We start from the raw sequence: 7,387 nt of genomic DNA on the forward strand, positions 1-7,387 counted from the left end.
AAATGTGGAGCTTCCGCAAGAATATTAACGCACTATTCAGCGTAAGCTAGTTTTCTAAGCTTTCCTTGAATTGGCGATGTGGTTACCTAAATTACCTTTCTGCAATTCATTAAAAACGTATCAACGCTGTACAACGCTGGGCAGGGCACTAGTTAAGTAAGCGCCACGCTTACGCGTTTTAAGAGGGAGCAAATAAATAAAGGCAGCTGGAAGAGGGAAACACAGCGCAATGTGTGACGCACGTCTACACTGGTAGCAAGAGCTGAATCCCATATTTTCCCGCGATAACGTTAAAGAGCTCGTTTCGCAGAAATTCCGGTGTCGGCGTCGGCGACGGCTTGAGCGAGAAATCGGCGTTGTCTGTGGGTGAAAATTCAGATATATGCAAATAAATAAATAAATAAATAAATAAAAATCTTTGGTCCGAGTGAGAATCGAACACAGACCTTCTGCGTGGCAAGCATGTGTTCTACCATAGAGTCCTGACTGTGCTTGAAACTGCTTGGTAAAAATAGGTAGGCAGTAAACTTTATTCTGGTCCGGAAGAATCTTCGCCCCGTTTTTATAGGGGCAAGACTGCGGGCTGCTCCATGTCGGACTGTAAGCCAAGCCTCACCGCCGCGTCGTGGGCCTTCTGGACATCCCGGAGTTGATCAAACCAGTCGTGGCTCTTGAGAAATGAATAAAATGCTTCCCCCGTTAATCCGTGGTCCACGTGGTGCTGTAAAGAGAGGCACTCCCACAGCATGTGCTTAAAATCGCTAACCGCACCACAGTCGGGACACAGAGAATAGACTTCCGTGTACCTACTGAAGATGGAACGTGTGGGATACGACTTTGTTTGCAAGAGCCTGAGAGTCACGCCTGAGGCCTCGTCAGATTTCGATGTGGTAAGGGGAAAGCCCTGCGTCTCAGATAGCAGTGGCTAGTGATCTCATTGAAGGTGGAGAGAATGCCCCTGAAGCGAGGGGAGTCGGCCTCCGAAAAGCTCGGGCCAAGCCCGTCGCCGGTCCCACCCGGCACACCGTCTTCCAGTGCCCGGCGCGGCCGGCAAGACCTCGCGTCCGGGCATGGGCAACTCATTAACGTTGGCTAGCCCCCCTACTTCGGCGCTCTCGTGCACCGGGAACCATGTAATGACGTGATGAGTAAGCACTTCTCAAGTGCCCTAGCAACCTCCTCACAAGCAGCCCCAGTCGAAAAAGCTCGACGGGCTGATCTCGAGCCCGTATAAATCTCTTCCCTGTCCTACCTAAGGAGCGCCAGCGCAATGGCCAACTGCTCCGCCTTGCAAGCCGACGACGTCCTGATTGACGCGGCCGTTAATACTTGGCCCTTCATGTCCACAACGTTAGCAACAAAACGAGTGGAGTCGCCGTCGTACTGGGCAGCATCCACAAATCATGACAGTGCCTCGTGCGCATGCGCGTACTGCAGAAGCGCGGATGCGCGAGCCGTCTCCTGCCAGTGTTGAACGTTGGATACACGTTCCTCGGAATGGGGGAGACCGTAACAGCCTGCCGCCACTGTCCGAAAGCTGAACACGCCTATCCCTTAACGTCGTAGGATTGATCCCGACCTTAGTCAGGATCCCCCTTCCCGCCTCCGTAGACAAGAGTATAGCAACATGTGCGGACTGCTGCGCTTCGATCACTTCCTCTAATGTGTTGTGTACGCCGAGGTGCGCTAGGTTCTCTGTGCTTGTGCGCATTGGGAGTACCAGGACTCTCTCAAAACTATTTCTAATTGGTGTTTCAGCTTGTCATTTCAAGTTTCTGCCAGCTGTGCATGGGTTGACATAATTCACTTGTCTCACGAGAACGCGTGAAATAGTCTCAGGAGATTATCTTTCATAAACCCTCCTTTCTGCTCGAAACCCTTGCAGTGTGTCCAATTACTCCTTCAGCATGCCCTGTAAGCTTATCTATAGTACGCCCGTGCTGAGCGTTAGCTTCAGTGATCATGCCTAGCACCCGGAGAGAACGAACCCTGGAGATCTCGCGCCCGCACGACGTCCGCACGCCTATATCTATTTCATCGGGAGTCCTACACCCTATAGGCTTGGGTCCCCTTCTAGTGGGGGATATAGCAGCCCCTCAAATTTAGAGGGCGAGAGCCGGAGACCCATCTGACTGACATGCCCTGGCACCTTGCCCAAACAAGACGTGAGGAAGGTTGTCCTGTGGTTCTCAGCCCAGGGGCTGGGCCCAGGCTTAGGAATGAGAATCACAGACGCAACATTTCACTCATCTAGAAATATACTTGATTCCCAAATGCGGTTGATCTCAGTGGTTTTGACTTGAATGGACCTGTCATCTAAATTGCGCAGCATTTTTTAGTTACGCCATCCGGTCCCGGGGCTGATCTGCTATTGAATTTCTGTAGGGTTTCGCGGACGTCCGCCTCCTGAAACGGCCTATCTAGGCCCTCCGCAGATTTGCCCTCATATCGTGGGCAGTCCGTCCCCGGGGGCCGAGCATCGTCCGCCAGGGGAAGATACCTCCGTATTCCAAGCGCGTGGCGGTTTCATCATCGTCATGGTCTTGTCCTGCTGCCTTTCCGCATGTAGAATTCTGTCCACCACCCGATTCTGATTGGTTTTGGTCTTATCCTCGTTGAGCAGGTGCTAGAGTAGGTTCCATTTACCACCTATTCGCATCCGCCCATCCACCATGTTACACACCTCATGCCATTGCTGTCTCTCTAGCTCTTGGCAATGTGCATAATTTCCTTGTTTAGCTCGGCTAGCCTCATTCTAAGCCTACGATTGAGCATTTGTTTTCCACCGAGACAGAGGGGGTTCCTTGGCCTCTATCAAGTGTGCTAATCAGCTATCCATTTCATTTACCTCTAGCTCCGTGTGTATCGACTTGGTTGCTTCTTCTGCATCCTTTTTGACTCTATCCAACCATTCTTGTAAGTTCTCCGGAGATTCGCCCCCTCTTTCCTCCCTGATCTTGCGGAAATGATCCGAGCCTATGTATTTGAATGTCCTGGAAGGCTTTCTGCCTGCCTGCAGCACTGTGCTAACAATATGATGATCACTTCCCAATACGCAAGACAGATCATTCATGCTTTGACTGTGAATTCCTTAATAACGAACTCGAGTACTGGAAGTTTAGGTATCGGCTAAGCAGCGTAACATTCAAATAACTCGTATTATTTCCCAGTCAAGAGCATGTTAGGCGAACTTTGTAGATATCGGAGCTTCTGATGAACTTGTTGGAATAAATCTATGCAAGAATAAAATGCTGAGACGAAATCGTGTACGAATATTTCATATGGTCTAGGTGTGACAGCAACGTTTCGAAGCTAATGAAGTCTACACGAATAGAATATTCGATAGTCGTGGAGATAGAAAAAATTCGGCCGAACCCATGTACCACCGTGGGAATCGATGTTATGCGAAGCATGCGGTGGGAAGGTGATTGTGTAGTAATTTTTTACATTGAGCGAAACGTTACCAAATGACGCTAAAGATATGTTAAAATGGTATACGCGCGCACATATGTTGAAGAGTCGCACATGTGTTATATAAGCAGTTGTTTACAGCTGCGTAACGATGCCAACAGCAACATGGGTATTAACGACATAAGACGCGGTAAGCAGATATGTAGTGCTTATACTTGTCCGTTATGGTGGAGGACGCACGCACGTTTCATGAACCCGTGTGCATGTGTGGAAGGAATTCCTAGGAGTTCTCAGGTAGATGGCGGCGAGCGGAATGTCTTTGCTATTGTAACTGATGTGCGCAACGCACACCTCGCCGATTCCGCTGCTTGTCTGTGTGTGTTCTGTATCTGGCGGCCGGCGAAGTGGGATGCGGCCTACGGTGAAGTTGCGCATCGCCGTGTTATAGGTGCCCACGCCTTCACACCTGCAATCAAAGCCGCTTGCTGTGGAAGACATACTGGCTGCTCCGCCACGGTGATCTAGTGGTTCTAAGTAGAATCGCGCTCGACTGTTGCGCTCGACTGCTGCGCTCGACTAGTAGAATCGCGCTCGACTGCTGACCTTCGGGACCACTTTTCGAAACCACTTTTGTTGAAAATCGAAGTAATGTGTGCTGTTCTAGGTTTCTCTTACTTCCAAGGTGATGTTATTGATGTGTTGCTTTATATATGCCTAATCATTGCAGAATCTGGTTGTTTTTATTCTTGCACTAAAGGAGCAAGAAAACAAATCAACTTAAAAATTAAGGCATCACTCACCATACACCAACTACGTTGCAGTGGAGATCTCGTGCAGTTTTCCAGAATATGTCTCGCTTCATCCACGCTGCAACCAAATTTCTGATCGAATGAAATCTTGCAACCATCACTATCGCCTTTTATTCGAAGCACTAACCTGAAAAGAAAAAGCAGTCGCGTCAGTTGTTGATTTTTATTCTTTTTTTCAGATTAGGAGCGTAGCTTGTTGCGCAATGAGACACACATTATGACAAGTAAACTAAAACTGATGAAAAAGAAGCCACGTAGAAAAATATATTGAGACACATTCGCTGCTCTTGTGTTACATTTTCAAGACATATATATAGCAAACGAAGAAAATCAAGAGCAGGGCCTGTATGTACAGATATACATGGTCAAGCTGTTCAAAAAATGTTGTACAATACAATTGTGTTTTAAAGAAGATTCTTACCTAATGTGAACGCCAAATGGAAATATGCGTTTACAAATCAACAAAAAGTTTAAGGCGAAAGCCTCCAGCACCTCCTTCGACGCCGGCCCTTAAAAGGTGGCGTCCGGTAAGAAAACTCCCATGTACTCTTAAGTGTGAACTTAGAAAACAGGGTTCGAGCGGAGATCGACGTCACACTGATAAAGCGAAACTATAGTCACAGTGACCGGAAAGTATCGAGCGCGAAGTGTTAAGGAAATGAACGACACACCGCCGACAATAAGAATGATGGTTGGCGGCAACATATGCCCTAAATGGTGCAATTTTTAACACGAAAGTGTTTTATGCCGGGGTCCACCAAAATTTTCGTGCCGTCACGGAAACACGTGAGCAAAATGAACGCCGCCAAATGGCAAGAAAACAACTTTTAAGAAAAAAGTTCCGTAGACAGGAGTCGAACCCATGACCTCTCAATTCGCGACGATGGCCGGAGGTCGTTTAGCCCACTGAGCTACCGCCAAACCACAGACGCAGGAATGGTAACCGTTATGCTCACCTGGCGTTCTTGTCTACGACTTTCTGCAGCTCTTCGACACAGTCGAACGTCATCAACGTCACGCCGTGTGCGGCGGCGAACTTCATGTGGGACGTGCTTTTCACAGGGTGGGCGTAGATTATGCGGTCTGGGTCAACACCCATTTCAAGTATTGTCTGTATCTCTGTCTGGAAATAAAAATTACTTCTCATTGGCTTTTAGACGAATACAAAAAAATTTTTAGTGGCTTATCGGCTATGCCAGGATATACGTAGCGTGAGCTAAGGTTCAGCTGATTATCTGAGCTCTCCTGGTTGTCTAGGATTAGCTTGATTATCGTGCTTACTGCTGCTTCAATCACACACACATGGTATACGCATTATGTGACATAAGTATATTTTTTGCTCAACGCCGTTTCTCTATTGCCACAAAGACGGCTCGGTGGTCAGTGTAATACACGCTGCCGTCTCTATTGCCCCAACACCCGGCGGAGCGTCAGGCGGCCACTGCGCAACGGAGGCACATAGCTGGGCTCGCGCCGGCGCCCAGTATGTCTGCCACGGCTATGAAGTCACTCCTCTGGAATGCGCAGATCGGCGAGGCGCGTGCGGTGGCGGTGGAGCGCGCGGCGGCAGCGGCTCCGGTGCGCCAGTGTCGCGCCGTGTGACGTCACTGCTCCTCGCGCATGCGCAGCACGGCTCTCGGACTGCCACGCAAAACTGCTCGAGCTCGGCCAGTGTAGCTAACGCTACAAAAAACGTCCCGCGCCCAATATGTATCCCAGGAACGCCCATACGAGATTGCAGAGAGGAAGCTCTACCCCGAAGCATGACGGACTTTTCGGGATCTATTACAATGAGGCTGTTGAAGCCGAACGTAATCCGGGAACAATGTAGTTCGTAGCATAGCGAAGCGGTTATGTGCCACAGAAATTGGGCAAGTGCCACTATTCACCTCCGGCCACCTGAAAATGAAGGAGCTTTCTATAACTAGCCTAGCGGGTATGGACTCTTTTCCTGCCGGGAAAGTGCCGCCATTGGGTGTGTAGCCTACAGGTACCACCCATTTCCCCTGAATTTGCCCAAGCTGAATGAGGGTGATGAACGACTTGACATTTCCGACGACGTTGCAAAAAGAAACCGCTCAACCACTTTATGTCGTGCAAACCAATCTACTTGCTTCGAAATGCTTTGGAACGCTTGTGAAGTTTCGTGAAGCTTAGCACTTCGACGGAAAACGCTGTCTCATCAGCCTTTGCGACGTTAAGTGAAGCTGACCCCATAGCTCCGGTGTACATTGGTCTTTACGACGTTAAGTGAATTAAAGCCGGATATTTTTTTTTGGGTACAAAGTAGACTTCCTGTGACAGAGCTTCGGGTATGTTTCACTCACATTATTTGAGCAGTCGAAGTTGACGTTCTGGGCGTTCAACTCCGCCAGCACCACAGGGTCTCCGCAAGCCTTTATTGCTGAAAAATAACGTACAAAGATGGAAGCGGTTTCTTCAAAAACTAAAGCGAACCATGGAAGCAGTGTTCAGCTTTGCTTTCACATACGGTGTCAGTCATATCATACCGAAGAATGGCGTCACACGGGGCAGACACTGGTGCCAGAGCTCCACCTTCCGGGTGATGTCCAGAAGATCACAGACAAAAAAAGCTTCGTCTTCATCCTTGAGTGGATAAAATCAAACGGTTCCGAAATCATTTTTAAATGCCAAGTATTTCTTAGCGAACCTAAGCGACTTTGAGCGTTTCTATCTATCTATCTATCTATCTATCTATCTATCTATCTATCTATCTATCTATCTATCTATCTATCTATCTATCTATCTATCTATCTATCTATCCTGTCCCGTACGTCGTCAAACCCTTTCCTCCAGACACGTGTGCCACATACGCGTTTACCACGGGCAGCGGTGTACGAGTACGCGCCACAGGTGATTGACTGTTTATATTGTCGCGGTGCAACGCGAACAAAGGACAAGAACAACTTGCAACAGCGAGACAGCGTGTTCAAAAGCAGCTGTACAGCCGAACGTCTTCTTTGTCTTTCTTCTTGAAACCTCCTGCCCCACTAGCTAGAGTCTCTAAAACCTCCCCATCGTCATTGTCTTTTATCTATACAGCCGTGTCACTTGCCTCTTCTTAAAAGAGCATCGCCCCGATGCTAAACGAGGACCACCGTTTTATGGGAACGCACAGTCAGTCGCTCACATACGGCTTCATGCGT

At 48.7% G+C, this 7,387-nt stretch overlaps 1 protein-coding gene across 1 annotated transcript in view; it reads right to left on the reverse strand.

The window, feature by feature from the left end:
• The window catches only part of LOC119386173 (ornithine decarboxylase-like), a 23,220-nt gene extending 16,397 nt beyond the window's left edge, over positions 1–6,823 (reverse strand). Inside the window, exons 1-2 of the mRNA XM_049414239.1 lie at positions 6,731–6,823; positions 6,548–6,624 (exon numbers count right to left, since the gene is read on the reverse strand). The gene's annotated coding sequence lies outside the window, so the exon portion shown is untranslated. The remainder of the gene's footprint in view (positions 1–6,547; positions 6,625–6,730) is intronic.
• Positions 6,824–7,387: the final 564 nt, after the last annotated feature.

This window comes from Rhipicephalus sanguineus, chromosome 3 (genome assembly GCF_013339695.2).
Source record: "Rhipicephalus sanguineus isolate Rsan-2018 chromosome 3, BIME_Rsan_1.4, whole genome shotgun sequence".
NCBI classification, from domain to species: domain Eukaryota; kingdom Metazoa; phylum Arthropoda; class Arachnida; order Ixodida; family Ixodidae; genus Rhipicephalus; species Rhipicephalus sanguineus.